Genomic DNA, 20,022 nt, shown 5'->3' on the forward strand with positions numbered 1-20,022 from the left:
TGCAGGGTCCAGGCCCTTAATCAGCAGCAAGAGTTTGCTCTCTCCAGGACCTAATTGTTTTCAGCAAAATTACTGTTACTACTCTGCGAGGGTAACCTCAGAGGATATTTATTTTATTATTCATAGTTCTTTGGGGACAATTTTTTAAAGTTTTACTTTATTTCTAGCATATTCTACCTCAGTAGTTTTGGTTGTTTCCTCTCATTTTTGCTTATTGATATTCATTTGTAATCTCACTCATAAAACTCATAAATCTTGTTTGTAATCTCACTCATAAAACTTGCTATTTCGTTGGCAGTTATAGAAATTCTAAATAGTAGAAATTAATGAACAATATTTTAAGAGAAAGTACAATTATTATCAATTCTTAAAGTTTACAACATCTTCCCCATACATATAAATTGACTTTTCCACTATATTTGGAAATTCCAAGAATGATTATTTAAAAGCAAAATCATCCATTTACCAGAATAACTCTCAGGACAAAATTGTAATATTATAAAACACGATGGTATATATTGCAACAGAATGTTATCAGTTCATAAATTTAAGGCAGGCACACAGATGCTGTCCCCACATAACATAAACCATTTTGCTAAAGCAAAACCTTCAGTCATATTTTGACCATAAACAGTACTTGGTAATCACACGAGTGGGAGGTTTAGGCTGTGTAAAGGGTTTTCTGTTTCTCACACATTCCGGCAGACAAAGATGTACACTTTCATCCCAAAGACGCTCATTTGGTTTCCCCTACACTCCATCAACAAACCCATGCTTCACTCCTGGAATTCCTTTTTTGACTTACCTTGGGCATAAAAAACTGGAACGGGAGAGTTGCTTCTGTGGAGCCAGCATCAGAATGTGGCCAAGGAAAATGAAATCTCGGTTCCTACCAACAATACAAATCTCTGATACTCGATAGCAGGAAAAAAGGGCAGCTAACATCCCATCTAATCTCAGCGCTTTCATAACAGATATTTTAATGAAAACAATTCAACCTCCTGACGCAACAGAGCGTAGTCTTTGCATTATCTTTAGTTTCTAATGCCTCCTAAAGGTACCTGATATTTATTTATGATCCTACTATATTAAGTCTGAAATGGAAAAGCTTCTAGAATTTCCAAAAAGCCTACGTAAAACCTCCTGAATAATTATTAGCAAATAAGTTGGAAGAAAAAACCTTTAAGTCTCACTTAGTTTTTTCTTTTTAGTGTTTGCTCTTCCAACCCACACCCACCCCCATACACTGGATCATGAAAACATGCTTTAAAGGATTTTTAACACAGAAACTACTCTTTTGATTGTTAAATTCTCCCCACAGTCTGTTTTTAAAGATTGCCTGGAGATTTTATAAAATGTCCCAAATTCAAAAAAGCAGACACTACCTGCAGACCCTAAGAGATGGCCAGCGAGGAGGCATGATTAAGTGTTCCAAAAAGAAACAAGTACCTCATAAATGGTACTGAAAAATAAAAAGCCATTATTCTCCCTAATCATACTCAAAGAAACTAAATAACTGTTTAACTGAAATCTAAGCAATCACAAAGTTCAGATAACCATAATTTTATTACCACCTTTTATGAGAAAGAGACAAATGAAATATCAACAAGCTGATTCAGAGATTTATTTTTGAAAGCAATGATTAAGATATCATCAGTGAAGATTCAGCCCAACATTCAGTCTCATATATATTACAAGGGTATATATTGTGTTCACATGATGATATTAGCATTAAGTACATTTTAATATATAGTAATTATTTGAAAATATTTTACCCCAACTTGATATAAACTGTATAACCCAAGGTAATCATGATATCACATAACTTTAAAAAAAATTTTTTAAAGAAGCTTTAGATTACATAAATGTTACATAAAAAATATAGGGTATTCCTTTATGCTGCAACCCCTCCTCCTCCCATACTTTTCCACATTAACAACATCTTTCATTAGTGTGGTACATCTCTTACAATTGATGAATACATATTGAAGAAGCATAGTATATCATGCATAACTTTTTAATTAACCTAACCCCAGTCTATTATAGACAAATTGAATTCACAACAAAATGAAGAATAAGGGTTATTTATTTTATGTGGAGGAGTGGGAGACAGGAACACTAAGTGAGCCATTTCAAAAAAAGCTAACTTTACTATGAGCCATTTCTTAGTAGAACTGTAAGTGGGGAATTGTAAAACCTGTATCATAATTTTCTGTACATCAGAATAAATTTGGGAAAAGCATTTAACCTTATTTTACCAAATGTAAAGTAGGGTACTATTATGTTTTCTGTATTTCCCACAATACAAAATTTTGATTTAAATGAAGATATGTTGACCTGGTCAAATTGAGTTGGATAAAGATGGTTGGCCATTTCCATATCTATCCTCACATGCAGAAAATAAGGCTGATCAAAGTTTTCAGTCCTAACTGATTTGACCACAAATATATAAATGTTGTCTTTATATAGGCTTATTGGAATAAGGTAGCCACCTGCTAATCAACCTGCACAGTCTCCTGTGAGGTCATTAGGGCATTATTATCTCCTACCAATAAATGAGAAAGTGAAAGCAAAAATCTTACAAACAAGTTGCCCAACATAGAGTTGGGTCAAAAATGGAACTTAGAATTTAGAGGTGTTGAAGAGAAGAATTGCTCTACATTCTGTTAGCACTTAACAAGTGTTGGCGGAATAAATGAATGAACTGACTCTCCACAGTCCCATAGATCACCAGGCCCTCCAAACACCCTGTGGTGGTCAGAAGCCTGGCACTGTGCCAACATCCCTAGAAGCTCAAACTAGAGGTTTTTTTCCTACTGCTGTGTTTGAGGTCTCTTTCTTTGGCCTCCCTCCTACCTCTAAAACACCCCAACTGTACTCCAAGTGCTCTCACAGTGAACAATATAATCACAATAGGAGGGATAGAGTAATAATTATAATCTTTCCTGCCCTCCCAGTAAAAATAGGCCTTTAGGAGGTCACAATAAATGTCTATTCTATTGGATACTATGTGATCCCTTTAATCCCAAAGGAGGGATTAAAGGCTCATTTTGACCAACTGTCTATTGATATTAAGGATGACAGAACCACCCTCTTGTTTTCAAGGGAGGAAACTTCCAGGGCTTTAGTGGGGTTGAGAGATTTGGAAAAGTCAAAGGAAAAGTTTCCTTTTATCCTTAACCCCATAGGATCTGTTGCTAGACTCTACAGAGCCAAAGGGGGGAAACTGCGCTGATTGCACCATCATTTCAATAATGGTTTGTAACAGAACTGATAATTATATCACTCAGGATGTGTGGATGAGGTTTTCCTGGCTTGTTGCAAAATTAATGCTATATAAGAGGGAAATGAAATTGGAATTTTATTATTAAATATGCAACAACAGTAATGAAGAAATCTTACCATTCTCAAAAGCTCAGGATAAGTGGTGTCCAAATAGTTTTTCCCAATAGTCCACTCCCTCCCTGCCCCCCAAAAAAGAGTACAATCATATTTCTTATTCCTTCTCTTGGGAAGGATAATGAACAGTTAATGCCCCAATAATGAGAAACAAAAATAAGTAGAAAAGTCTCAGGACTTCTATGGTCTATAATCAAGAATGCTCAGCCCCTAGATAAAAGTAGTATTTTTTAATGGAATTTAGTAAGTATCTGAGGAAAGCACTGAAAGTTTACTTATCCAAGGACCCAAAGGCAAAACCAGAATTCTCTTTAACTAGTCTAAGCGTTATCACATATCTCACCCATTTTCAATGTAACCAATCACATTGAATTACATTTTTAATCACACTGAAAAAAAGGCTGGCCACGAATCCATGTTTTCATTTCATTCTTGCTCAAAGAAACAATGGAATCTACAAGACAAATTGTAAATGAGCAAATTGTCTTTGAATCATTGGCTAGGTCTGAACCAGCCAGCCACTTATCCAGCCAAGAACCAACTCTCACCTCTACAACATCTACATGTTCTGTTCTCAGAGAGCAACGTATGCCTTATCTGCTTCCATTGACTCACCAAGCAAATGAAAGACCCTGGATAAGAAAGAATAAGATATGGACCTTGCCCTCAAAGAGCTTAGAATACGGTAGGAAAGGCAAATTTGCATGCCAAACTCCTGTACCATGCAGTAAAATGTAATAAGTGTCATAAACAGGTTTCAAAAAAAATTCAACACCTTTGACATTTCAGAAGTAAGTGCTACAATGGAGAAGAGGAAGCATTTCCCAGCATTTTAAATATCACTCTAGAAAATACTCCTGATTATTAAACAGAGCTGAAAAAAAAACAAAACATTACAGCAGAAGCAGAAAAAACAAGAAATTAAAAATCTTTTAAAATAACATCTTCGTTTTTCAATCAATTACACATACCCACAGAAAAACATAAAATGAGATCAGATTTATCCAAGCAAACTTTGGCCTTTTTCAATGAAAAAAAAAGCTGGTTTCAAATGCAAAGCAACCTGGAGGTTGAAATATGAAGTCAGTGAATATCACATCATTAGACATGTGTGCTGGTCAAATTACCCTTAGAATTAAAAATCACATTTTATTTTCCCATTAACACTGTAAACATGCACAGTGGGAAGCCTCTTACCTTTACTGTTTAATTATCCATCTGATTGCAGCTCAGATCAGCTCTTTTAATCCAATTTTGAGAAAACGACTCTATTTAAAAGCATAGCTCATTTGTTCAAACAGAAAGTTGACTGAATTCTCCTACACCAGAAAGAGATTGGCATGTTTGCTTGTGCATATCAGATTATTTAATTGCAAAACTGGGAAGTATTCCACAGATGTGAATGGATATCTAATTTATGTCACAAAGGAGAGATTATACTCTTAGGAGAAGTTATTTACTTACTCATTTTCCTAACTACGTTTCCATGCACACAAGTCAGGAAACCATTGCCAACAATGCTTCAACAAAGATGAAGAAAAAGGGATCATAGATGTCTTATTAGCTGTAAATAATGATAAAATCTTTGTACTGTGACTACAGCTGCTCTAGCCTGAAGAATTTTAAATTTATATAGCCACGAGAAAATTATAATATGCTAAACTTTAATTTATGCCGTGAAATAAATTTGTTGTACATTTTGTCACAAATTCTGAAATTTAGATTTCAGAAAATCAAGGAAAACTATCAACTTGGATTTCCCAAAATATTTTTCTCTCCTGTTCTAAGGTGCACAGTGCCTCCTTCTCTGCATACGTTGACAGATGTACCTTGCATGCCCCCTGATTTAGTTCAGTCCTCACCGTAGTAACTGGTCTGAACTTGTTTGTCTGTAGCTCTTACTCACATTGTCTAAGCTATCTGCATGATCTTTTGAGCAAAGAACTTACCAGGGTATCTTGTAGGTTCTTCTGTGCTCATGTTCCTTCCCTGGCACCATAAGAGTAAACCTGTATAAATCTGTAACATATGATGGCTGACTTGCTTCCACTTGCAGGTATTCAGAAACTATGTTTAAGAAAGGACTAGACTGGGAAATAGGACATATGCAGCCTGGTCACTGTACAGCTTGGGCAAGTTATAGGATTCACTGGATCTGTCTTCCCAGGCATAAAATGAGGAAGACCCTAGATGATCACACTCAAAGGCTCTGACAATCCTGGAACGATCAGTCACTCTAATTTTTTTACTTGAGACCTCACACTTGGATTCATTTGCTACCTTATAAGATCATTGGCCCTTCCCCTGGTGGATATCAGTGCACTCAAAGACAAAGAGACAGAGACGTGAGGAGGGAGTGTCAACTCAAGAGAAGTAGGCGGGCAGAGGGAGAGAGAATTGTGAGGAGAGAGAGGTAGAAATCCAGAGGCATGGAAAGCAGGGTCAAGGATTTGGGAATGAAAAGAGATACTACAAGGTTATATACAGTAAGAGACCTAAAGAAGAGGTCTAAATAACTGTATGCAACTTTAATAACAGACTATAACATTTGAAAATTTTCACATGCACTATTTGTATGGTAAGTTCCAGGCATTTGTTTCTCTCCAGAAAAAAAATAAAAGTAAAATATTTGGACACTGAAATGATAACTTTAATTTTTTTTAAAGATTTGTGAATGAAGTTATTTTTCTGTTATGGGTTTACTAAATATTAGATGATAAAGTTTTAAACAATCATATTTTATCATTAGAAAGTTAGCACAAGAGAAATTCGAGCACAGGGTCTGGGAGATATTAATAATAAGCATTTGATATACCTCTGAAGGAGGGAAGGAAAGAAGGAGGGAGAGAGGAGACAGAGAAAGGATGACAATATTTTAAAGTACCATAAATCATCTTCCTGAGCTCAAGGAACTTACTTAATAATGGAGAGGAGGCAAAGGGTAAAATATGCCCATGGAAAATTAGCACATGAAGACTGAACAAAGCAAAATATCAGCAGATACAAACTATAGTTAAAAGTTAACAGAACTCAATTAACTAGAATCCTCCATTTTACTAGAATGCATTCACACCTTTACAATCCAGTGTTCAGGGAAAGAAAAAAATTTACAAGAAAATAAAGGATTTAGTGTTCATGAGATAGTGACAGCCATCAACACTACCACATGTAGCAACTCCCAGGGCATGTCTCTGGAGAAGAACGGAGTCATCGCTAGTTCCTACATCATAAATAACCACTGAACGATAACCACCATTCCTCCATGTGTTGGCCAGGAAGCAGTGCAAGAACCTCTGTGGTCAACTGAAGTGACTCAAAGTAGTGAGCTTCACTGGCAAAGTGAGCTTGCCATTTGAAATTATTTCCCCCTAAAGAGTTTGAAATCCAAGCCCATCACTAAAATTTGTGGAGCCTGGGCTCCCCATTCTGTTCTGCAATGTGAGGGACCATGCACACACTCAAGAGATCACCCCAGACCACAATATCCAAGAGTCATACAAAGTACTCTTTTCTCACTCTCAAGGTGAAATTCGCCCTTGGGAGGCAAGACCCCAAGAGAAGTCTGCACAAGACCCGGAAATAGTCTTGGGATCATCTGGGCAGGGAATTCTAGCATGCTGAGTGGTTTAGAAGTGTGGGTTTGGAGGTGCTTTGGATAGATCAATGTCCCCTTGGCTCTACAGAATTCTCATCCTGTGGTGTGTGGCACAGCTGGAGGAGGGTCAAGACAGAGGCCTAACCTAAGATCTTGCCCAAGATCTAAGGATGTTATTGTTAATATGTGTTTCCGCCTTAAACTAGGTTAGCTGGAAAATATAATTAGGCATATCTAATATTCCAAGCAGCTGGACTACATAGATTTGGCTGTACTAAAGAGTGACAATAACCAACCTAAGTGCTAAGACATTACTTCAGCTTAGGTGGTTAAATAATTTTGATTTTAATTCCATGGAGTCCCTGCCACTGTTAGTATAATGGGATACATTTCCTTCTCCAAGAAATCCCTAACTCAAAAAATACTCCACTTAATAAGCTATCACAAAGAGAATTTTTGTGAGCTGTTAGAGCATGACCAAGCTGAGAGCAAAGATTTTGTCTCATTTTCACCTTTCTTACTCTCAATCTACAAAGCATCATGGGCCAATGCCGGAGCAAGACAAGAAACCAAATTTCATGGTGAACCTTCCTCTTCATTTACCCCCCTCCCCCCGACATACCTGCGTTGTCCTCTATGGAACCATGAAAAGATCCACTTTCCAAAAAGAATTTTATCTCATCTTCTCAGGATTTTATCTGCTGGTAATCAATTAGCCAAATAAACAACCTTCTATATGCCATTGGGTTAATAGGCCATCCTCCCAAGTTAATTAACACTGTAAATGGGGTCTTAAAACATGCCAATCCTTAATATTAAGGAAGGATTTCAATAGGAGGCACATTTTACCAGACCAGTGGGGGTACAGCTTCCTGGAATCACTCAAACATGCCATACAAGCAACTACTTGTCCTACTGAAGGCCTCTGTATATGGACAGAGTACAAAAAGTGTATGAGAAGAAACTTGCCCTGGCAGTTTGCGGTGCAGGTAAAGGGAAAGAATCTATGTAAATCGTAAAAGCTTTAAAAATACTACAAAGTAACACGAGGTTGCAAATGGATGAGTTTTAGGGCCTTTAGCCTCCTGGTTTCTAATGCTTTTCCGAAAGTCCCATCTGCCATAATCTCTCCCTGAAATTTTGACAAACAGAAGACTTGACCTGAGTAGCAAAAGAAATATCTTGGAGAGAAGTGGACTTGGCCCAGTGGTTAGGGCATCCGTCTACCACATGGGAGGTCTGTGGTTCAAACCCCGGGCCTCCCTGACCCGTGTGCAGCTGGCCCATGCGCAGTGCTGATGCGCACAAGGAGTGCCCTGCCACCCAGGGGTGTCCCCCGCGTAGGGGAGCCCCACGCGCAAGGAGTGAGCCCCGTAAGGAGAGCTGCCCAGCGCAAAAGAAAGTGCAGCCTGCCCAGGAATGGTGCCGCACACAGGGAGAACTGATGCAACAAAAAGAGACAAAGATTCCCATGCCACTGACAACAACAGAAGCGGACAAAGAAGACGCAGCAAATAGACACAGAGAACAGACAACCAGGATGGGGGAAGGGGAGAGAAATAAATAAATAAATCTTTTTTTAAAAAAAGAAATACCTTAGAAGAACTTGGAAACATTTCTTTCCTTCTCTGTGCCCTCTTTTCTCCCATCATCAGAACTTGAGGTTTTTGAAGAGGTTTGGAGATGCTCCCTGTCTGTCCTATGTGTCTCTATAAGTCTTATATTTAATAATTCATCAATATCCTCTATAGTTAGCTTTACTCTTCCATATGTAAGAGTGAATGGTAAGTCCACTTCAGCTTTTTCAGCTGCTCCCTTACACTGTTCTGGATCATGACTTTGAAAAAATATCATAAACCTTGGAATCCTAGATTCCTAAACTTGGAGTCAGAGGGTGCACATTCAAATACCAGCTCTAATGCTCAGAAGCCATGAGTCAGTTGATTAACTCCTCTCTGTCATTGGAAAAATGGGGATTTGTTTAAGCAAATCATATATCATGTGCGGTATGAGTATTATTTGTTCAAGGGGCATAATATATTCAACCTACTCTCAAATAGGTATAAAAGTATAGATAGAAGATAGACATAGAGAGATGGATTGATAGATTATAATGCTACAGCAAATATGGCAAAATGTGTTAAAAATTGGCGGATCTAATGCGGGGGGGGGGTGCTTTGTGGGATTCTCTGTATGGGTTTTGGATTCTTTTTGAAACTGTCCTGTAAGTATGAAATTATTTCAAAATAGAAAGTATAAGAAAAAAAATAGCCTGAATGGGAGAGCACAGAATACAGTGGTCTCAAAATGAATGGCTGATTTGAGCATTCATGGAAGGTGTTCTATGTTGTGGAGATTCTCAGAAGATCAGATGCATTCATTTATTCAGTTAAAAATATTTTGTTGAGCACCTAATATGTTTCAGACTTCCCACTGAACACTTGTGAGAACTGCTGGAGCTAAGGACCATTCAGTTGATACTGGATAGTTTCTATTTTCAAACTACCTCTCTTCTAATATTTTCCCCTTTGGAAAATAGTTAAGAATGTGTGTCATGTTTGCTTGTCTAAGTCGTATCTATTTGCAGCATTTTGGAATGAAGCCCAACACTCCCTGAGCTTCATTATACATCAAAATTCCCACAGTTGGTGTTCTTTCAAGACATATAAATCAGTCTCTAAGAAATTCTCTCTTGGGTTAGACAAAAGAGAATTAAAATATATCTGGACTTTATTAGGTCTGGTTTTCAGGCTGGCATGGAAGATTGGAATCAGGAGGGATTAATTACATTATTAAGAATGGAAGTTTCCAATAGTCATCATAGGAGAGATGTCATAATAAGCAGTACATAAAGACGATTAATAAGCACACAGTACACACCAGGACCTGTCTGATACCTATTTCACAATCCAAGGGTTCATTCTGCCACCATGGAAAACCAAAAATGTAACAAGCAAATATATGAATAGTAATTCCTACTCTGTTGGTTCCCTAGCTATGACTAAATAAAGGTACACTGGCTGCTTGAAACTTGGTACAAAGAGCATCTTTTTAGTGGACAATTAATAATCCAAAAAGTACGGTGACTTGGTACAAGTTTTATTGGTTACAAATGGACAATAACTCATTGGTACTTAAAGCATCATTTTGCACTATTAAGAGAAATGGCATACTGAAACATCTGTTAAATTGGCTGCTCAGACCTCAAGGAAACTAGTTGACATACCACCAGGATACAACATATTTTGGGTAGAACTATTGGCCTAATTCATTGATCACATAAGAAGAAGTAATGGCTTTCATTTTCCTTGATCTATATCAGTATTGGAATAATTAGCACCATCTAAAAATATGAGAAATTTATAGGAAAAAAACATGATTTTCAACTCCTCTCTTCAAACACCCATCTTCTCCATCTGCTGCTGAGAGTGAGAGAAAGAGGAGGAAAACCTGGGCCTGCTTTGGAGTAGGCAGTTGTAGGGCATCACTGGCCAAAACGTGCAATGGGAAGGCTGCCGCTTTGTACAACCCTATTCACGCACTTTGTTCCAGGGTTGTGCAGTACACAATCTATGGAGCTGTTTGCAGTGACCTCACTTACAGGCATACCCAATAATACACACAGAAGAAGAATGCTGCTAGTCCAGAAAAATAGCTTGTTGCTCTGTGAGCTAATTCAATCCTAGGAAGATAATGAGAGTAAAAAAGAAAGTGTTCCTTGACTTTAATAATTTTCAAGAAGTTCCACAAATAGAAGCAGAAGAAATATCTGAGAGCTCTAAAAGATTTGATTCTGTAGCCCCAAGAGAAAAAAGTTTTTCCATTTGACTGATCCTCAGATAAATAAAATCACAATTTGGAAGAGCTGAGCAAACAGTTTTCCTATCTTCACATCCACACTCCTGGCAGAACACATCAGCAAGCAAAGAAAAACATTCACCAACTTTCCATTAATGAAACATACCAGTGAGAAGTGTCTCCCTTTTGGCTGACTTTGAATACATTAAGCCATGTGGTTTAAGTTTTTGTCTCAACCTGAAAAATACAGTTGTTCTTCTAATATACAGCATTTAAGAACAAGACAGAGTGAGGATGTGACAAGGGATTTCTATCAGACTGGATTAAGGACACCTGTGGACATCAGGCAGGTGACCAAATATTATTCAGCCCTTCAGAAGGCATACGGAACTGCTCTTCTGGGATGGTTGAGGATGCAGGATCCCTGAAAAACAGGCATGAAGTAAACGGGACCACCTTCAGGCCAGGTAGCCCTAACTTGAGACTGATGTTTTCGAGCATCCCTCTCACACTCCGCTGGCTGAGCCTCCCGAGGAGACAGGAATCTGCACGGTTAGGGAACACACACACCTACAGCCCATGACTTCCCTTGTAAACCATTCCCCAGGTACCCATGACCTTGAAATTCTCTGCCCAACATGACCCCAAACCAGATTCCTGAGCCTGTGTGGGCCTTCACTCTCCCAAGGGCAGACCACACAACCAGGCATAACTAAGGTGGCCATGGCCAGCTGGAGGGTAAGCGTGGATGAAGCTTGACTGAGCAAGCTGGCTTGGGCACCCTTATTCCTGTAAGGCTCTTCTGGGAGCATAATGGAGCCAGAAGGGCCTCCATTGCTTCTCTTGTTCCTTTCCCCACAAATGTTAAGGGTGGGCCCAGATTGGGATGAAGCCCAGACTGAAATGAGCGCTATTCAGTGATCCTGAGAAACATCTTCTCTCTCTCTCTGCAATATTCACAGTGACCTCGTAACTTATCATCCAACCCAGGATACTATTGAGAATAACAGGGACCCTAACCAGATGGGACACTGACTCAACAGATGAAGCCAAGACTGTTCTGCAAGCAAGGATGTATGGTTACCACAGCTACCCTGATCCCACTGTAGGTATTAGGTGTTAACTATAGGTATTCGGTCAGAGTTCCATAAGTAATTGCCATCCATTGGCATCTGGCAATTTTCTTCCCTCTCAGATTCTTTGCTTCCTCTCATTAGGGAGTATATCTGTTTGGTCCACCCAAGAAGTAAATAAAACTTCACTCTTGTCATATACAAACAAAGTTTTGGTATATTGTAGATTGGAATCCTAAATAAAGGGCATTGAAAACAAGAGGGAAACCTAAGAAACCAGAGAATCAGAAATCTCTGCAAATGCACCAAAGAAAGCTGGATCTAGAATTCCTGCACAAGATAGGGAGTAAAATAAAAACACTAAACAGAAGTTCAAAAGAAAAAATCACAGATGGCCTTTCTGGAGCCAACCATGCACTGGGCCTCAGTAGGCGGGATTTAATCAGAATCATTCCATGCTTTCCCGAAATTCATGCCCTAGAGGAGTGAGTTTCTGGTAAGGCCTAAGGCTGCTACCTCGGCACCTGGTTAATGTGTCTGCCTTGCTGCTTCTTGGCAAATTCTAGTAGCCTGATTTCATTTCATAGTTCTTGAACCACACTCACACACACACACACACGACTGCACACACACTTTATGCCTGCAGTGCTTCCAGTAAATCTGCCCTACTGTCCACAATCATTTATACTGACAGGTCCTAATCTTGACACATCACATTTACTCTGGGAGTTTCTCTAATACACACATTCCCAAGTGGCGCCCAATAGATATTGAATCAGCACGTCTCAGGTAGGGCTAGGACATTTCTGCCCTTAGTAAAAAATCTAGGTGTGATGGTTTGAAGCTGGATGGACCCCAGAAAATCATGTTCCTGCTGCTAGTCTATCCCTTGAGTGTAAACCTATTGCATGTGGGATATTTAGATTAGGTTACTTCAATTAAGGTATAGCCTAGGGTGGGTCTTAGTCCTCTTAGTGGAGTTCTATATAAATGGGATTAATATGGAAAGAGACACAGAGAGAAAGCTTAGAGGAAGACAGAACCTGAAGCAACGAAACCCAGAAGAGAAGAGACAGACCAGCAGATGCCACTGCCTGTCTTCCCATCTGGTAGAGGAGTTCAGGATCGCTCGCAGGCGACCTTCAGGGAGAAAGTGTCACCTGATGAGGCCTTGATTTGGGCATTTTTCCCAGCCTTGAAACTATAAGCTTTTAAACTAACAAATCCCCATTGTAAAGCCAACCCATTTCTGGTATATCGCACTTAGGCAGCCTAGCAAACTAAAACACCAGATGACTATGAAAGCAAAATATTCTAATCCCTGGAAAAATTCAGTTAGAGCAGCATGAGCTGGGACAACATTGACAGGGATGCAGTCCCACCCTTTAGGCTCTGTTTTTCCCAAAGGGACTTGTTCCTGTATTAGCGTCTTCCCAGAGGTAACTGAAGGTGCTCTGCCCAAAACCCCGGATATGAGGCACCACAAGCAAACTGCTGTCCTTCTTGACATGGCCAAGCTCCAGCCAACTGCCAGCATGTCCTGGAATTTTTCTGCATTTGCCATCTTCTGTGAGAAACTATTTGAGCTTTATTCAGAAAGAAAAATATATACAAGCAGCATATTCATGAAAACTTCAGAATAATCCATTTTCTGGTTGACATCCTTTACTTCCTAATCCAATAATAAAACTGTCCCTTTGAAAGAAATTTTAACCCACTCTTTTGGTTGTTGTTGTTGTTATAAAACAAAGTTTATTCTGCAATACTCTATTATAATGGATTGCATCTCCAGTAAAAATAAACTTTATGAACATTTTAATATCAGAGATTAGGAAAATCCTAAACATCTTTAAGTTTTTTTTAAAAAAAGATTTTATTTACTTAATTTTGCCCACCCCTTCATTGTTTGCATTTGCTATGTCTGCTTGCTGTGTGCTAGTCTTTCTTTTTTTTTTTTTAGGAGGTCCCGGGAACCAAACCTGGGAGCTCCCATGTGGGAGGGAGATGCCTAATTGCTTGAACCACCTCTGCTCCCTGCTTTGTTGTGTTTCTCATTATGTTTTCCTCCAATGTTTCTCTTGTTGTATCATCTTATTGCATTAGCTCTCCATGCCAGCCAATTACATCAGCTTGCTGTCTTGCCTGTCTTCCTTAGGAGGCACTGGGAACCAAACCCAGACCTCCCATGTGGTAGGCAGGAGCTCAATCACTTGAGCCACATCCGCTTCCCTGTAAGTTGCTTTTAATATGAGCAAAAAAGATAAGTGGTTCCCTCATGACTGGGTTATCTACTGGCAGTTACAACTCAAACTCAGGACAAATATTGGCTACATCAGAAAGGAGGATAAGGAAACAGTTTAATGACTCAAATGTCTTTCATTTAAATATAATAGTTACAATGAATTAGCAATTATACATTTTATACGCTATATGATGGCCACATAATAGTTCAAAATTAAGCACTTAGTTTAATAAGAAATGCACAACAATTTAAAAACAAAATTCTTACCCACTCTTTCTCTCCTTTTCTACACACTGCCCCTCCTTCCACGGTCTCGCACACACACGCATGCAATGATCTATGATCTTTCTGTTAAGGTAACAATTCTCAATCAACAGAGATCCAGCCTTCTAGGAGAACACATCGCTGTCTCTAGGAATCCAGGGAGGAAAATGGTAAGAAACATTGCTAGCTTCATTTCTGATTCATGTAGAATATGGGAGGAAATTAGACTAATCAATCAACCTGAATTTTTTTTTTACAAATAGCTTAGTGTAATCAGAAATATTTCTAAGTTTATAATTAAGAGGAGAAGAATTAATGAAATAAGTAATACTAGAGAAATGCTATCAGGTAGAAATCCCTTCTTCTGGGTAGAAAGGCAGACTATGGGAATTCAGCCATCAGTCCAGGCATTATCACCATAGGCAAACTAGGAGATAAGTTGACTGTTGATGGAGCAGAGAAAGGAGCAAGAGCCCTGCTCCCCGGGCACAATTACCCAGTGCTCCCCCTGGGAGTAGTCACCTGCCCCCAGGGATGTTCCCATAGATCTCCAGAATGGAACCTTTACAAGAGAACCCTTGACAGCCAAAATCTCAACACAGCAGCTGTGAGGACACGTCCTCACTGACGGAGCAAGTCAGAGCTAAGCCTAGTCTCCCCATTTCCACCCATCGTACTGAAAGGGCTGTGGAGGGTGTGGAACTGTTAAAAATGAAAAGACCGGACTCAAATGTGGAAAATGAGGGCCACTTACTGTCCAGACTCGTGCTAACCTTACCAAATATCTCCAAAAAGAGGGAGTAAAATTGAAGACATTTGCCTGTGGATGCCATTGACATTGGGCATTAGGATTAATTGTTTTAAAGCTTTCAGGACAAATAGGATTCTGACCATATCACTTTTCTGCTGTTTTCTGCTGTTGCCAAAATCTAACTACTAGTTTTAGTGGTAGTATTTTCTTGTAAACTTATTTTAAAATACAGAAACAATATTTGTACAAATGACTGCTTACTTACTCTCCTGAAATAGCCACTAATTCCACAAATTATCTGCTTGTTGTTACAGACAGAGATACTCATAGAGTAAAAAAGGATTTCTCCTATCATTGAATTGAAAAATGCATTCATTTAAAAATTACTCAATGTCACAATTGATATTTCAATTGTACAGCTCTTTTTGCTTTCACTTTTAATGGAGTATCAAGAGGCAGATATCAAATCTATCCTCCAAGAGGATTTAAATTGGCTCTATTAATCTCTCCCTCGGACTTTAAGACAATGTTTAAAAATATGAATGTGCTTAAAAGGGGAACTTTTAGGTTGTATATATGTTACTAGAATAAAACTTTTAAAAATAATCTATGGAAATGCATGCACAATGCTTTTTTAAGCTTAAAAAGTATATAAGTAATAAATGTTTATAGTAGACAATAGATAAGGAATAGGAATAGCAATCTTGGACCATCCACAAATGACCACTGCGAATACTTCCATGAACATCCTTCCAAACTTCGCATCAGGCTGTTTCCTGACAAATTTATGTGTACACAAATGGGATTGTACATACACACTGTTCTGTAACTGGTTTTCTTCAACCAGTAGTCATTGGATACTATTTCAGTGGTTTAAGTTTGAACTACGTGCCTAATATCTTGTATGAAACTTGGGCATATCTGATGTCTTACGACTTATGGAGAATGGGATGTCAGAAGAGCATTTAGCCTTACTTTTAAACTACAATAGGAACATTATCTAAAACTTAGTGAAAAGAACAGTAAAGCAAGAGAAATAAAACAACAGCATGCTAGGGGCTAGCAGATAGAGGATATATTTATTGGGGTTAGCACAAGTCTGGGAAGTAAGTGGTCCTCATTTTCCACATTTGGGTCTGGTCTGTATATTTTTAAAAACAAATGTCTGGCTTAACATTTTGCAAATGCTTCTTTTTAAACGTGAGTCTTTCTTCTCTTCTGCAAGTGAGAAATTTTATATTCAGGTTCTGTTTTAGTTTGCTAAAAGTTGCTGGGCGCAACATACCAGAAATGGGTGGACTTTTATATTGAGAATTTATTAGGTAAAAACCTTACAGCTCTGAGGCTGGCAAAAATACCCAAATCAAGGCTGGCTACCCGAAAGCTGACTGCTGGTACTGGACTCCTGCCATGGGGCAAAGCACAATGGCAGATCTGTCAGTCTTAGCCTGCTCCTCCAGGCTCACTTTCTCTCCAAGCTCAGATGGGAGTGATCAGGCACAGGCGGAGTCGGTGCTCTCCTCCAGACCCCATTGCTACAGCTTCTGGCAGTTCTGTCTGTAGCTTTTTTCTCTCCTGGGTTCCTTGATTTCAAGTTCTGGAGGCTTCTCTCTGTCTCTGCCACTTTTTTCTGTGTGTATTTATAAAGGACGCCAGTAAAAGGATTGAGGAATTAAAACTCACACTTGGCATGCCCTACTGGAGCAATCTAATCAAATGGCCCTTAACTGATCTAATCTAATCAAAGGTTTACAATAGGTTCAATTTAAGAACATAATTACCTGGGGTCTACAATAAAGGACTCAAACCAATACAGGTTCTAAGTCAGGAGAAACTCAACAAGATTGAAATTACCAAAGCAGATTCCTTCTCTTCATCTCATTTATGCAATGGCTTATTTGATCTTACTTAAGTCCCCATTATCATCCAGAATTGCCTTATTTTACCTCTTTGGCTATAATATAAATTCTTCTACCTTTCCTACTCTTTACTCTGCCCCTGCATTATTCTCTCCACTTGGTTCTACTCTCTCTTTTCTAGCCTCAGACTTCTTAAACTGGGATAAATCCTCAGGCCATCCCGGTATAGGGAGTCATGGAAAAACACAACATATATTTTTAGTTGTCCATTTTACTCAGTAATAAATATCCTAATACTATATTTTGAATGAAAACAAATACAGATTCATAATGGAATTTTAAATACTTTCAAGTAAAATATTAAACTTTAGAATTTCCATGCTTCTGATAGGCTACTTTGAGCCAGGTCCCCAGGTGACAGAGTTAAGTTTCTTCGTCATTATGGATATTTCACAGTGAGTCTTTGGAAGCATTGCCCTAGTCTACTGGACCTCCTCATGCCTTCATAGACAAAGAAAAATTGCCTCTGTTGGAAAGAGGACTATTAGCTTCTCCCCAAATTCTCCTTCCTTTTATTGAAAGAGTAGTTTACATTTATGAAATCTATTTCTTCTCCTCCCATTCCCCTTTAGACGCCCTACAAAGAGGCTTCTGCCCTCACAAAGCCAATGAAACTGTTTGTACGAAACTCACTAGGTGACCCACTGATCACTATGCCAGGTCGCTGCTCTGAATCTCTGCTGCTTCAACTCCCAAAGAATGGGCAAGCCCTCCTGCACTCTCTCATCTCTACCTTTCCTTGACTCTGCACCCCCCTGTTTTTCTCCTACATCACTAACTCTTCCTACCCGGTCTTACTCACCAGATCCCCTTTGTCAGTTCACTCCCAGAGGCAATATTCTCCAACACTTGGTCTTTTCTTCTATATCCTCTTTCTTAGCTAATGCATACCTGCCAGATCTGCAACAACCCTCTCCATGCAAAGGACTCTCAACTACAGAGCATCCAGCCCTTCTCCTAATACGCAATTGCTCACCCATTTCTATTGCCAGTTCTGTATCCCCATGTAGAGAGTCTGAATATAGTCTGATACGGTAGGTAGAACAGAATAAGTGTTTTCTACATCAACAGTTTTATGGCCTTGGGAAAAACTACTTCACATCTGAGTTCCAATTAGGAATAATAATACTACTTAATTCATTGACTTGCTGGTGAAGATTTAGTGACACAGAAAAATAGGAAAACCAATTTACTTATATTTATTTAACAAATACATGTACCACTATGTGTCAGGCAGGCTTGTAATACAGCACTTTATAAATAACAACTGACTTACTCCTCAAAAGACCCCTTTTAAGGCAAGTACTGCTATGATTACCATTTGATAAAAGAGAAAACTGAGTCATACCCAACTTAGACTACTTTCCCAGGCCCCCAGCTAATAAGTGGCAAACCCTGATTCCAATCATTTAGTCTGGCTCTAAAGTTCATATCCTTGACCACTACACTAAGCTGCCTCTCATTGTTCTGTTTTGTTTTGTTCTGTTTTTGTCTTTTAAAGCATTATGGAAATCCAATTGCCATTATTAATTCCAAACTCCAGAACATAAGAGCACCCTGCCTTTTAAATCTCTTCCCCCCCAGTTCCTTTTAGTTAACAACACTAATTTTTCTAATCCTATAAACTAAATCCTCTTTATTAGCTTTACTTCCTCTATCACTGTAGCACCCACTGTTGCCAAATCCTATTCTGTCCAACTTTGAAACAGCTGTCTCAACCCCACTCTCAGACCTTTAATTTGTGCCTACTCCATTAACACCTAGACTATTTTTTAAATGTAAAAAAGAAAAGAAAAAACAACTTCCTATATATTGGGACAATTGGTAAAATCTGAATAAAGTTTTTAGATCAAACAATAGTTGTGTATCACTAATATCCTGATTTTGACAAATGTACCAAAGTAATGTAAATAAAAGTCCTTGTTGTTTAGGAAGCACACACTGAAATATTTAGGGGTAAAGAGGCATGATGTCTGCAACTTATTTTCAAATGATTTATTAATTCTGAATAGTATATAGAGAGAATGGTAAGGAAATGTGGCAAAATATAAACAATTGGTAAATCCAGTTGAAGGATATTGCAAAGCTCTTTGACTATTCTCAAAATCCAAAATTATTTCAAAATTAAAATTAAAAATTAAAAATATCTAACCAGTCTCCTTGCTGCCCCTGGCCCACACAGATCTAACCAGGACCCTCTTCTGACACTCTACCCCCCAAGACCTATCAACAAATTGTGAAAGGCTCACCACACAGATGCAAAGTAATCCACACTTCTCTCTCCTTCTAGTCTATCCCCTGGTACACCTTCCCCAAACCCCATACTCCTTGCGCATTGTTCAGTTTACCTCGCCCCCATAGCCCCCTGCATTTTCCTGCCCCCAGGCCATTGATGAGGCTGTTTCCTTTGCCTAAACTAGAGCCCCTTTCCTTCCTAAAGATAAACATCAAAGTCATAACTTTTCCTCAAGGTCTACTTTAAAAACTATTTCTTCCAAAATATCTTTCCAGATTCTCCCAGTTGGAATTTGTTCACCTTACTCTAGTCTCCCAAAGCAGGTATTACCTCTGCATAGCTCACCTCCACTCAGCCTTGAATTGGAAATTTAATTTATATGTCTTTTTCACCTACCAGATTAGGAGTTCCCAGAGGGCAGTAATCTGGTTTTCTCCTTTGTACCCCCACCGCCAACTCCTATTACTTAATTTTGCACGAAAGCACACTCAAAAGACATGCGCTCCCAGGGCTGGTCAACAGCTACTGGGAGACAAGGAGAGGGGAGTAGGCACTAAGCATGTGACGTTCTTATTAAGACGTGCTCCTGCTCTCCTAGCTCCCACCTTGCGGGGAGGGCAGAGGAATGGTCCTCTGCACTCAGGAACCTCCCCCTCCACTCACTTTATTCTGTAGCGATGATCCATTAGGAAGCTCCTGCCCCTTTTCAGGAGCACCTTTTTCCAGTCACTTCAGTCTGGTTCCC

The 20,022-nt window shown here is 38.9% G+C and overlaps 1 protein-coding gene and 1 pseudogene across 1 annotated transcript in view; both read right to left on the minus strand.

Moving 5' to 3' along the window:
• Nucleotides 1-1,090, minus strand: part of PDE4D (phosphodiesterase 4D) — a 1,544,760-nt gene extending 1,543,670 nt beyond the window's left edge. Inside the window, exon 1 of the mRNA XM_071208178.1 lies at nt 806-1,090. The gene's annotated coding sequence lies outside the window, so the exon portion shown is untranslated. The remainder of the gene's footprint in view (nt 1-805) is intronic.
• Nucleotides 1-20,022, minus strand: part of LOC101414376 (large ribosomal subunit protein uL5-like) — a 79,178-nt pseudogene that overhangs the window by 41,684 nt on the left and 17,472 nt on the right.

The sequence above is a fragment of the Dasypus novemcinctus genome, chromosome 2 (genome assembly GCF_030445035.2).
Source record: "Dasypus novemcinctus isolate mDasNov1 chromosome 2, mDasNov1.1.hap2, whole genome shotgun sequence".
NCBI classification, from domain to species: domain Eukaryota; kingdom Metazoa; phylum Chordata; class Mammalia; order Cingulata; family Dasypodidae; genus Dasypus; species Dasypus novemcinctus.